This window comes from Staurois parvus, unplaced genomic scaffold (assembly GCF_062004578.1).
Source record: "Staurois parvus isolate SC_StPar_1 unplaced genomic scaffold, SC_StPar_1.0 ptg000720l, whole genome shotgun sequence".
NCBI classification, from domain to species: Eukaryota; Metazoa; Chordata; class Amphibia; order Anura; family Ranidae; genus Staurois; species Staurois parvus.
Genome location: NW_028318516.1, coordinates 2,850,633 through 2,864,933, shown reverse-complemented (window position 1 = coordinate 2,864,933; position 14,301 = coordinate 2,850,633).

The following is a 14,301-nucleotide window of genomic DNA, read 5'->3' as shown; positions in this document are numbered from 1 at the left end:
CAGATATATTTCACACAGAATTCAGATCAGTCCATCAATTGTCACCAGATGAGAATTCAGAGAAAGCCCCACCCTCATTCCTTCTCCACCAATCATGAATCTCCAGTTACCCAGTCACTGTGGGCATGATTTCCTTGACATCCATTGTTGGTGTCAGTGAGATAGAATAAGCCCCATTGTTGGTGTCAGTGAGATAAAAATAAGCCCCATTGTTGGTGTCAGTGAGATAAAATAAACCCCATTGCTGGTGTCAGTGAGATAAAATAAGCCCCATTGTTGGTGTCAGTGAGATAAAATAAACCCAATTGTTGGTGTCAGTGAAATAAAATAAGCCCCATCATTGGTGTCAGTGAGATATAAACAAAATGTTGGTGTCAGTGAGCTAAAATAAGCTCCATTGTTGGTGTCAGTGAGATTCAAAAAAATATTGTTGGTGTCAGTGAGATAAAATAAGCCCCATTGTTGGTGTCAGTGAGAAAAAATAAGCTCCATTTTGGCTGTCAGTGAGATAAAATAAGCTGCATTGCTGGTGTCAGAGATAAAATAAGCCCCATTGTTGGTGTCAGTGAGATAAAATAAGTCCAATTGTTGGTGTCAGTGAGAATAAAGTGTACCCCCAGCCCAGCTTTGGTGGTCAGTGGTTTTACTTACTTGATCCCACCCTCCCACTATCTCTCTGCTGATGTCAAAATTATACTTTCACTGTAGGAAAGGAGACGATGGCTCCAAGCAGTCGGGTATAATTGCAGTGCCTGGTGATGGAACCCAGAGAGTGTTCCGGAGTCATCACCTCACTGCCACTCTGAAGAGTCCTGGAATCTGCCAGACATGGACATGATCATTGGAGAACACTTAGAAACAACAAGATTCAAACTATGAGACATTTCTTGGAGCTGCAGTTCCTCTGAGCTCCACCAGGTGGTGAGTGCCCTTCTACCCAGACAGGAAGTGATGTCAGGTACAGATGGGAAGTGATGTCAGATACAGACAGGAAGTGATGTTAGGTAGAGACAGGAAGTGGTCAGGTACAAACAGGTAGCAATGTCAGGTACAGACAGGAAGTGATGTCAGGTACAGACAGGATGCTCTGGGTGAGAGGCGAGTCGGGAGGAAGTGGAGAGGAGACAGTGCTGTGTCTCCCAGCAGACAGAAGATGTCAGTAATGAGGCTCCACCTGATGCTGGCTGCTGGGAAGGTATATAATCCCTCCGTAGTTTTCATCAGTGCCTCAGTGTTCTGCCTGTGAGCCGCTTCCCTGCTGGATCCTGCGTCCTGTATCTTGTATACTTTTCCATGATTCTGGTTTCCTGCATCCTGTTCCCCCATTTCTGCTCCCCTGATTCCCAGTCCTGGATCTGCCCGGTGTATGTCAGCTTCCCTCCATTTGTACACAGTGTATTATAGTCAGGTTGTTGGGTTGGCTGTCACTTTTGCTTTGTTTATGGTCTGTGGGTGTCAGAGGGTGTCGTGTCTATTAGTAAATGAGACTTAAAGTGATTGTAAAGGCAATCTTCTCGGGTCCCCCACAGGCACTCCTGGCCCCTCTCTCCTGTCGAGTGCCCCCACAGCAAGCAGCTTGTTATGGGGGCATCCAAGCAGGCTTGGGAGCAAGCTGCTGCTCTGTGTGTCCACAGAGCCTCTCCTCTCTCCTCATTGGCTCACTGGCTGTGATTGACAGCAGCAGGAGCCAATGGCCCCTGCTCCTGTCTCAGCCAATGAGGAGGGAGAGTGCACAGACTGCCGAGGATCTTGTGCACATTGCTGGATCAGGATGGGGCTCAGGTGAGTATTGGGGGGGCTGCTGCACAGAGAAGGGTATTTACTTTCATATATAGAATGCATGGAGGTAACAAACCTCCTGACTTTACACCCCCTGTAATCACACTCCTCCTACTCCGTCTTATTCCACATTTCTTAGGCATAGCCCACCGATCTGGTCATCCCTGCTGTCGCTGGATCCCTGCATTCCTTACAAGGGTTTATATTCCTCACCAGTGTACTCTGTATACCGGGCTGTATACCACAACATCCTGACCATTGTACTATGCATGCTGGGCAGCATATGACATATTCCTGACCACTGCGCTCTGTACACAGGCCTAAGATATACTCCTGACCACTGCACTCTGTACACAGACCTAAGATATAATCCTGACCACTGCGCTCTGTACACAGGGCTGTATATGATATACTCCTGACCACTGCACTCTGTACACAGGGCTGTATATGACATACTCCTGACCACTGCACTCTGTACACAGGCCTAAGATATAATCCTGACCACTGCGCTCTGTACACAGGCCTAAGATATACTCCTGACCACTACACTCTATTTACAGGGCTATATATGACATACTTCTGAGCACTGCACAGTATACACTGGGCTGTATATGACATGTTCCTGACCACTGCACTCTATACACAGGACTGTATGCAACATGTTCATGATCACTGCATTCTATACACAGGGCTGTATATGACATGTTCCTGACCACTGCACTCTATACACAGGGCTGTATGTGACATGTTTCTGACCACTGCACTCTATACACAGGGCTGTATGTGACATGTTTCTGACCACTGCACTCTATACACAGGGCTGTATGTGACATGTTTCTGACCACTGCACTCTATACACAGGGCAGTATATGACATGTTCCTGACCACTGCAGTCTATACACAGGGCAGTATATGACATGTTCCTGACCACTGCACTCTGTATGATGGGCTGTATGTGACATACTCCTTACCACTGCACTGTATACACAGGGCTGTATATGACATGATTCTGACCACTGCACTCTGTACACAGGGCTGTATGTGACATGTTTCTGACCACTGCACTCTATACACAGGGCAGTATATGACATGTTCCTGACCACTGCACTCTGTATGATGGGCTGTATGTGACATGTTCCTAAACACTGCACTCTGTATGATGGGCTGTATGTGACATGTTCCTAAACACTGCACTCTTTTTGCTGAGCCATGCATGACATGCTCCTGACCACAGTAATCTAAATGCTGGGCTATATAAGACATGATCTTACCCACTGTGCCCTGTACATGACATACTACTTCTGACTACTTCACTCTGTCTATTTGAAGACTAACATATACACTTTTCCATTACACTCTGTACTCTGGGATGGAAATCACATACTCCTGACCACTACACTCTGTACTCTGGGATGGAAATCACATACTCCTGACCACTACACTCTGTACTCTGGGATGTAACTCCTGACCACTACATTCTGTACTCTGGGAATGTAAATCTTCTCCATCTACACCTCCTCCCTGGGCAAACTCATACACTCTCACGGCTTCAACTATCACCTCTATGCTGACGACACCTAAATCTACCTCTCCACCCCTCTCCTCACCCCCACTATCTCCGCCCGCATCACTCACCTGTTGTGGTGGTTTATGTAAGGATATATTTTACTTATAAAGGGCGTGTCCCTTTCCCTTAGATGAAATATTACAGTGCCTCCAGCCGTTAAAATACGGCAAATATTTAGTAAACCAATAATTTGGACACTTTGATAATTTGATCACCACTTATTATTATACCTTGAATTCTTTTAGCCAATATGATTTCGTACCATACACACAAAATTTGCCTTATAATAGATAAATATAAAAATTTATTTATGTACAAAATTTATATATATATTAACACAAAACGCAAAAGACTGGTGATAAATGAATATTGGTACACACAATCAAAAATATATCCTACCAATGTAAGACACAATAATAAGGTCTCTAACTAATTACATCAATCACAAATTTTTAATGATATGATTTTTATTAAATTTATTAATAATTAATAATTTCGAATATCTCAAAGGTTATATTCTTACAAGCTGTGGCCATAGGATTGCAAGAAGGAAGCCCTTGATATATGATACTCTGGTTATTAATATTCAATAAATTATGAAATATGAAAAAATTTATAATATGGCAATAAACAATTTTTAACAGTAACACAGTATCTTTCTACATATATCTAACTACTCAATATTGTTATGATACACTAAGGTAATTTTATGATTCCACACAACAGAGAAAATAATTAATACAAAAATCACATAAATATCTCACCACACCCGGAATTCAGACTAGGCAACTCTCCCGTGGATTTAGCTGGCAGTGGAACGCCTTTAGACTGATATATAGGGCAAGTGAAAGATTCAGTAGGGGAGAATGTAGGAAGTTATAAGATTAGAGGTTTAAAGTTTTAGGAAGTTTGAAAAGATGGAAGAGTAATTATTCAGCAGAGATCTTCTTCAGATGTCAGGTCTTTCCATGAGGTTTTTATGAGGGATCTTTTTCTTAAAGCACATGGGCTTTTATATCCACTAGTCCATTGTTCCAAGATACCTTCCCACCAGGCTTCCTGATTGGCTAGTTGAGAAATGTGTGTACATAAGCTATTTCTCACCTGCCCGCCAGGTGGCGGTCATGTATCACAGAACAATGTGAGTATTTGAGATGACTCATACCTTGGGTGGAATCTTCAGGTAATTTCAGGAATAAAATATACGGCTCTATCCAGATATAGCAGTGATACCTATATTATTCTAAATAGGGACCATGGAATATAGGTGTATATTCAGTTATTCCTCCTTGAAGTACCATCCTGTTTGTTTCCTGATAAGACATGTAACTAATGCTAGTCTATAATACATCTTACTTCCCGTCATCTCAATACTCAAATTAGTGATATATAGTTCCCATTGCTGAGTATTTAGTGGTGTTTAAAATCTATAACATCTTATTTATGATATGTTTTTGTAGTATATTTTTGTCATGATATACAGTGAACTTTTAAACTTAAATGTCCTGAATTTCACCCCTTTGTTTCAGAATCAACATTTTCTCTGTGTAGAAAAAAAAACTCTCTGTTTGCATGGCCCTTGTATTGGACTCATGGTAAACAATTGTTAATGCTTTCACCCTTGGTGAACAATAGTATATGGTAATAGTTTCAGAGGTCTGTTGGTTCATCACACTCTACAGGTTTTGGTTAAGCTTTCAACCAGTTGAGTTCCCGTCTCATTCTTGTTGAAATGTTTAAAAGTCAAAGTCCTATCTGGCTATCTGTTTGACTTTCTGTATCTGCATTCTTCTCAACCTCCATATACAAATAGTCCTTGTTGACAGTTCAAACAGGCTTATTGTCTTGGAAAAGACTCACTTCCCCCATTCTCCATTTCTTAACTAGAATCCTTGATGGTTCAACCAAGACAAAATTAACTCTTAGCATCCGGCTATACTGAGCTGTTTGCCATATACTATTATGTCTTGATAAAAGTCATATTTTTGAGACGTGATTCAAAAGTCCACAACAAATCCCCCTTTGTTTTTGGGGTATAGGCACGCGTAGAGGGGTGTCTGTATCGAAAAACATGAGTGGGACTTTTGGTTAGAGTGATCGTTCGTCTTCTCCGGTGAAGGGAATGAAATAATAAAAAAAAATTTTTTTTTTTTTTTTTTTTTTTTTTATAATAAAATGGCAGCGGTGATGCTGGTTGGTCCTCAACTTGACTCGGCGTCTTTAGATGGACACTTCCGATGACGATCCTGGTCTTGTGATGAGGCCGGCCTGGCCTGGCACATCCACCTTGGGGTCCATGAGTCCTCCGCACGACAGGTCTCTTAGACGGTCTCCTAGGCGGGTCTTTTCCTCTGGACTGGCCCTTGGTGGCCTGGGACATCAGGTTATCGTCTCCGGATCGATCTCTGGCATCTGGCCTTTCCCACAGGACATTATAGCTTCCTTCTAGGGTCCGGTCATTGACACCTCCGATCGCCGGTCTGGTCATAGTCTGGGCCTTCCTTTCTAAATTATTAAAATGAACAGTTTAAGTATTGGATATACATAAAATTATATTACTGGATCCTGTAAGACAAAAGATGAATTATATGTTCAAAGGAAATTTAATGATGATCTCAATATCTCCAGATAGGAACTGGTGGGTTAGTCTTCCAACAACTGCAATTGAGACTTCGGATGGCAAGCAAGTAATTGATTGATGTGCACCCATCTATCACTGATTTCACCATACCGGGTAACCTGCAATTTATATGCGACCGGAGAGATTTTATCAATGATAGAGAACGGACCTTTCCAAGATGGAAGGAATTTCCGTTCCTTGATCTGGTCTCTTGCAAAGTTGTATAGATAGACCTTGTCACCAATCTCATATTCCTTCTTGGAGGTTTTGAGATCATAGTATGTCTTAGCACTAGTTGCAGCTCTTTCCAAATTTCGCTGGGCAAAGGCAAAAGGATATTGCAGATGTTTACGTAAATCCTCTATGTACTGGTGTGTGGTGGTAGCATTGATCAAATTTTGATCTGTAGTGTGATACAATAAGTGCTGGGGCAGTACCATCCGTCTACCTGTCATCAGTTCAAAAGATGACATTTTTGTAACTGTATTCGGAGTAGCCCTCAACGCCATCAGGACCAGCGGGAGCTTGACATCCCAATCTTTGCCTGTTTCCTTAACAAATTTCTTAAGGACATTAACGATGGTCTGATTGTATCGTTCTATACCACCACTAGAGGCTGGCCGATAGGCGATATGCAATTTCCTTTTAACCCCCAAAATTTTCCACAATTTGGCCATCACTTCGCTAGTGAAGTGCGATCCTCTATCAGACTCTATCCTCTGAGGTAAACCAAAACGTGAAAATACATGATTTATTAGCAATGCAGCACATGTCTCGGAGCTGTTATTTGGTGCTGGTATACATTCGACATACTTGGTGAATAAACATGTAACTGTTAACATATACCGATTTCCTCGTGAAGATTTTGTTACGGGCCCAATAAAATCCATTTGAAGGTCTGACCAAGGCATACATATCCCCCTCTTCTGGAGAGGTGCTCTGTGAGTTGGCTTGGTAGGTTGAAATTGGGGACATATTAGGCAACCTTGGCAGTACTCCTTCACATCACGTAACATATGAGGCCAGTAGGCATAATCCCGCAGGATCTCATACGTGATCTTCTCTCCACGATGACCGGAAGTGGGAGCATCATGGGCATGCTGTAGCATCAAACCTCTAAATTTAAGTGGGACGACCCATTGTTGTACGCCACCCTTTGAGGTTCGTATCAACAATCCCTGGTTTAAAGAGAATTGGGATTTGGATTTCATTAAGATACGTAAATCCTCCTTCCCACTACATACTTCCTTATTTATGGGATTTTGGTTGGGATCTTCTATATGACTATAAAACAAGCCAATTATTGGGTCTTCTTTTTGGGCAGTAATTAAATCCTCACTAGGAGAATCGTGACTCCACTGTATTGCATTTGGATCACCAGCTGTTCTGGCCTGTTGCCTGGTGACAGCTTCAACCTGTACGGTACTAAAAAATTGATCAATGTCTAACAGTTCACCGGTGATTGCCCCTTCCTTGGCTAGAGAATCGGCCAGATCGTTCCCTTCCTTCTCGGCACCTAGAACCTTGGAGTGGCCTTTGGTCTTCTTGAAGTGCAGGGTGATATCATTGGACCTTACCAGTTCATCGATGTGACAAAAGAGCTTACCATGTTTCACGGGTTTGTGATTACTCTTGTTCATGTTGTTTCGCTTCCACCTAGGGAAATACTCCACAAAGCTATTCCTGACATAATTGGAATCGGTTATGATGGCACACTCTCTGATGTTGAACTCTATAGCCATCTCAACTGCTCTAAGGATTGCAGTAAGTTCAGCAACCTGACTGCTTTTTGGTCCAAGTTTGTATCCCACAGAAATTGGGGTGACACCTTGGGTCCAAACGATTCCAATACCTGCCACTAGTTGGAGCTGTTCCCCATCCTTGTGATGAAAAGCACAACCATCCACATATACACACGGCAGCTGTTTACAGTATTCTTCATCGTAAACCTTGTAGGGAGAGAACAGTTGTTCTTCCAGAAAGTCAGTGTCCGGGCCCTCCATAGCAGGCGTAGTTGCGGAACAATCATGGAGCTCGGCTAGGCCCTGGGCTACTGGACTTTCCTTGTTCTGTTTGTACCGAATTTCAAGAGGCCACCCTTGCAAAGACAAAGTCCAAGCAGTGATGCGGCTATTAGACACATTTCCTCCCTTGATACGTTCACTCTTTAAATACTGTAAAGGCTGGTGTGCCGTTTCAACAATGATTCTCTCTCCCTGAATGTAACTGCGGAAATTCTGTAATGCCCACACGGTGGACAATAGAGCTTTTTCACAGTCACTGAACTTTACTTCAACCGGGGACAAAGTTTTACTGGCATAGGCAATCACCTTACTGACATCATCACGTTTCTGGTAAAGAACAGAACTCATACTTACCTGCGTAAACCCTGTCTCTAGATAGAAATTTTTACCCCCTTCGGGATATCCGAGACACGGGGCTTGTGTTAGACGTTCCTTTAATTCCTTCATGGCGTCCTCCTGTTTCTTACCCCACGACCATTCGACATCCTTCTTCAGTAGGTGAAGCAACGGCTTGCTTATCTCGGCGTAATTATCAATAAACTTACGCGAGTAGTTTACCATACCTAGGAATGATCTCAATTCTTTAAGGTTAGTAGGGACTTTACAGTTCAGAACCGCCTCAACTTTCTTCTTTTGTGGGTTCAAACCTTCAGCAGTAACTTCATGGCCTAGGAAGTTTACCTTCGTGCGACACCACTGGGCTTTTTGTAAGGACAGTTTAACTCCTGCTGCTTTTAATTGGCCCAGGACATGCCGAAGTTCTGTAATGTGTTTGGTCATATCTGTACTTTTGATCAGGATATTGTCCACATATGCCAACGTCCCCCTTTCGAAGGCGTCTGGCATGGCCTTGTGCATGAACACAGCAAATTCATGTCCGGAATTTATGAATCCGAAAGGCATTCTCACCCAACAATATTGTCGATTCCCAAAACTGAAGGCCAGTTTGTATTGGTCTTCCTCGCTCACCTTTATGGTCCAATACCCCTGTGCACAATCCAAGGCTGTGAAAACTTGGGATCCTTGGAGCTGGGCGAGACATTGGTCTATGTATGGGACAGGCCATCCTGACATGTACACACGTTTGTTCAGCTGACGGAGGTCAGCGCACAAACGCCATTGTCCATTGGGTTTTAAAATACCCAGGATCGGGTGGTTGTAGGAGCTGTGGATGGGCCGAATTATACCCCTTTCATGTAACTTCCTGATAATCTCAGCTAGAGATTCATAGGAAGCTAATGGTAACCTATACTGTCTTACAAATACTGGTGGGGCATCTGGATCTGTTTGGATCCTAGCGATGTGTAGGTCAGTAGTCCCACAATCGTAAGAATCCTTGGCAAAGATTTCTTGGAATTCAAGGAGAAGCTCTCGGAGCAATTGTCGGTCGAGATCACTGGCACACGCGTCGGCGAGGGCCACCATCTCTTCCACTAACTCCTTGAATCCAGGAAAGCTTTCCGGCTGACCTATCTCATATGCCTCCTCAAGTTTTGTGGTGAGGTCATTGGGTATGTGATGTGTGTGTGTGTTCTCCTGCCATCCAGGTTCTTTGGGGTACTCTTGTTCTTTGATTGGGTGATCAAAGACAATTGATGTCTCTTCGATTCGACAGGTGCCATCTTTAGAATCGAATGGATAAATGGACTCTATGGTGAAAATACCCTCTGGTAATGAATGGAATGTTTGTTCAATTAATTGTTCCTCCGACAAATATTCATCGGGGATGAGTCCAATCACCTGGTTAGTGACCCCAAAGGTATAATATTCAGTCTCTACTGCTAGACCAATAAGGGTCTCTTTGGGTAAGACGATGTCCTGATTGGACAGATTATGGATGTAAATGTACATCGGGGATTGATGTGTATTGACCAGGGGCGTGTGTGTAATGTTCAGTCCCTCCCCTTGCATTTTATGGGAGAGGCATACTAATGCATCTGACCCCTTCAGTCTATGTCCCTTTTTAACTTGGATGGGGAGTATGAAATTATTTATGCCCTTAGGAATTGTAATCTTTTGGGCTACCTGGACTTCAACAGCATAAGGCATCTGTTGCTGGGATTTTAAAGCTAAGTCCAGATTTTGGTATTTTTCGGGGTCCCCCTTTAGTCGACTCCATAAACAGTCATTAATTAGGTCGACTTGCATTGCAAAGCGATGTAATACATCGTTGCCAAAATAAATTTTAGTTTGGGGATTATCCAAGACTAGGAACACATGGGTGGCTGTTTTGTTTCCTACAGTGACGTTTAAGAGACACCTAGCCATTGAATTGTGATCATCAGAGTCATCAAGGGAGTCTGAAATCCAATGACGCTGAGGTGTGGAGAAACGGATCATTTCCATTTCGGTCAGGTGTTTTATCAACCCATGGCTTACAAAGCTGTGTTCCTGTCTCAAATCTAGTTTGGCATATTTTGACCTATTAAGACCATTTATCCGGATGGGGATAAACAAGTCGCTGTTAACCCTTTCAATACCTGTCAAGAATTGGGTGTGATCTCCCCCTTTTCTTGGTTTATCCTCCTGATGAAAAGATATCGTAAGGATGTCATCTTGGAGGGAAATATCTTTTATTTTATCTTGGGGAATTCTAAAAATGTGTTCCTCATCTCTTCTGATAGGGTTATGGTCATCAGGTTTGATAACCGTTACATCAGGAAGTTGGCTGTTCCTGAAATGGATTTCTAATGATCCAGGCCTTTCTTCCACCAGGTGGCAGTGTTGTCGGGAATGGGGAGTTTTAAGTTTCCCATATTTAATTGGGGTATTTACCTGTGACCACAGGACTTGGTTCACACAGTCAACTATGGTGTTCAGCCTTTTTAGGAAGTCCATCCCAATTATCATGTGGTGCTGGGAGATACTGGCAATGATGATGGGGTGTCTCAGTTCCTTATTACCCAGTTTCAATTTAAGCCAGGCGGTACCCATGACTTGTAACGGGTCTCCACCTACACCAATCAATGAGCTGTCAAAACTTTTAAGTCTCGGCTTGGTGGGCATGACATTCGCCACTTTGTCAAAATGTTCCTGTGACATGATGGTTGCTTGGGATCCAGTGTCTATTAAGCCGACAATCGAAAGATCACTGGCATCCTGCCCCTGTACCGTGGCATAATATCTCCCATCAGATTCAGTCAGCTCACACATGAAATTAGTGTGGTTGAAGATCTGTGGGCCCTTCAATAACCTATGACTAGCTCTTATCTCACCGCATGTGGTGGACACATCACCCTTATCCTCCCTGGTGGGATTCTTGGACTGTCTCAAGACAGAAGCACAACTAGAAGTTGGTGCTCCGTCTGGCTTGTCAATCCTGATGACTTCCGATGCCGCGACTATATTAGGGGCAATAGATGGACACTGAAAAGCAGGAGAATCATTAATAACCAACAAATGGTCCCCCTTTGCCTGAGAACTAACTTCTCCATTAATAGGCGTGTCAGGGACGGGGCACACATCTCCTGTCATTTGACTCAGTGTTCTCCCCTGTTGGTTTAAGGCTTGGTTGCCTGTTAATTCTGTGACCCTTGGTTGGTCACAGGAGCTGCTCCTAAAAAAGGATTGGATGGAAATTGAGTGACAAGCCTGTCCATTTGTTCAGCCATTTTGCTGACTTGTGCCTCTATTTGCCCAATACGCTCAGAGGAGTCATTCTGTTGATTCTCCCTTTTCCTATACTTGCGCTTGTATTTTGGACGAGACTGGTAATGAGACTCAGAGTCAGAACTACTGCTCTGATCCCGACGCCATTGTTCTCTCTGAGGTTTTGGGGTCTCCCTGTTATTAAAGGGAGCCTGGGGTACTGTATCCCCCCTTTGAGCCTGAGGGTGTTCTTGGCGTGGAGGAAATCTTTGGAAGTCGGAGTTTTTATTAAAATTGGGATTCTTATTGTAATTATGGGGCCTGTTGAAATTGGGGTTCCCATAAAAATTCCCATGTTGGTTTTGGCGAGGATAATAGAACCTCTGAGGATACCATTGACTCCTTTGATTCTCATCACTGTACTGGCCCTTACCATACTTTTTATTCTTCTCACTTCCACTACCGTAGTTCCCTGGCTTTTGTCTATCCTTTCTCACCCACTGGTTTTGGGGTGCAAAGTTATGGACCTCCTTCACTTGCTGGGTTTGAGGTACAAATCTAGGGGAACCATTGGTTTTACCCCCACGGACTACTTCCGCATATGATTTCTTCTCTGCCTGCAAATTTGGATTTGGAGGGGAAACGGTAGTGGCTGCTACTATCTTGGGGCTATTTTTGGGTTCTCTTTTTATCCCGCCCTCACTGGACTGTTGGATCGAGAATAAATAGTCACTCTCTCTCACCAACCAATCAAGAGAGCATCCCTTTCTGTAATCCTTTGCAAGTCCCAATTTTATGTAAGCAGGTAATGCTTCATAGAATAGTGTCTTGAATTCTGGCTGGTTAGGATTGGGATCCTTTTCAGCCAGGAAATAGGCATTTCTGAGGACAGCCAGAAATTCTGCAGGGCTTTGGTGAGGACCACACTTTAAATTGTAGGCCGCAGCCTTGGCAGAGGTTACAGTTTTATAAGGCCCAAATTCCATGTGGCACTTATGTTTAACCTCTCTCCAGGACTGATTGGAATAGGCCCTCAAGGTCTCAAAGAATTGCCGGTATTTCTCTTCAAACACCCATGGCAGCAATTCTATTTTGGTGTGGTCATCTCTAATGCCCAGAATCTCTAACGTCTGTTCATATGTTCTCATGTGTTCGGTGATCTCAAGGGACCCTTTCTTAGAAAACATAGGAACAGTGTCCTTCAGGAACTTAATGACCTTTGGGGTGTCATATCTCCTGAATGACCCCTGGGATTTCCCTTCCTGCCTATATGAAACCTCATATTTTTCTTCTGAGCGCTCTGGAGTATATCTTGAAAGCTTAGGAGGTGACCTATATTCTGACCCTGACTCACTATCAGATACTTCGCTGTGATGCGGGTATCTCCGCTCATCAGCCTCTGGCTTGACTGGGTTGGTCCGTCTTTGGACCCCAGAATTTATTTGGGCCGTCAACCTTATAATCTGCTCCTCCAGAGTTTTCTGCTCAGATTTTATCAAGGTAAGTTCTGACTGGTCATGCTTATCCCCTGGGTGAACTTTAATTTTGACAGGAGATAACCTCTCTGATCTGAAGTACTTCACCTCATCTTTTAAGTCCTGATACTTCTCTTGAAGTTGTTTTAATTCCTGAAAGTTTCTTTCATATAGGTCCTGAGCACTTCGAAAGTCTCCGACCAATCTATCATAATGTTTCTCGGATTCGTCTAAACGAACACCGGCATGACCAAGCTTCCCTTTCAAAGACTCAATGTCCTGATTTTTGCTTTCTAACAAGAGGCGGGCCTCTGACAACTCTTCCCTTAGAGTCATGGTCTGCTGGGCAGCTCCAGCGGTCATGAACCATAACATGGGCCAAGCTTCTAGGAGAAGTCTGTCACGGCTTCTATCACTTTCTGCTCCAGCAGATGCTATTAAAAACCCAACAACCTGGCCCTTTTGGTTGAACAGGTCCTCAAAAGTGCTAATAGCCTGCTTTTTCTCTTCATCCACAAATTCCTTATTGCTATCCCCCAAACTTAATCTCTTGCGGAGATAATCTATTACTTCATTTTCAACATACTTCTGCCAAGCACCGGCAGCTTTCCGAGCTGGCTTCATAGCTTCTTGCTCAATGCCTTGAGCCGCCATATTTTCCTCGTTATGCTTGGAAGAGGTGGATCCGTGATTACTGGATGCCATTTTGATACAAAATATATGTTTGATAAAGTGTACAAATATACAATCACCAGTGCGTTTTGTGTTATGGTACGATTTCTATGGATCTCAGCAGTGCCTCCAAATTTATGTCGTGGTGGTTTATGTAAGGATATATATTATTTATAAAGGGCGTGTCCCTTTCCCTTAGATGAAATATTACAGTGCCTCCAGCCGTTAAAATACGGCAAATATTTAGTAAACCAATAATTTGGACACTTTGATAATTTGATCACCACTTATTATTATACCTTGAATTCTTTTAGCCAATATGATTTCGTACCATACACACAAAATTTGCCTTATAATAGATAAATATAAAAATTTATTTATGTACAAAAATTATATATATATTAACACAAAACGCAAAAGACTGGTGATAAATGAACATTGGTACACACAATCAAAAATATATCCTACCAATGTGAGACACAATAATAAGGTCTCTAACTAATTACATCAATCACAAATTTTTAATGATATGATTTTTATTAAATTTATTAATAATTAATAATTTCGAATATCTCA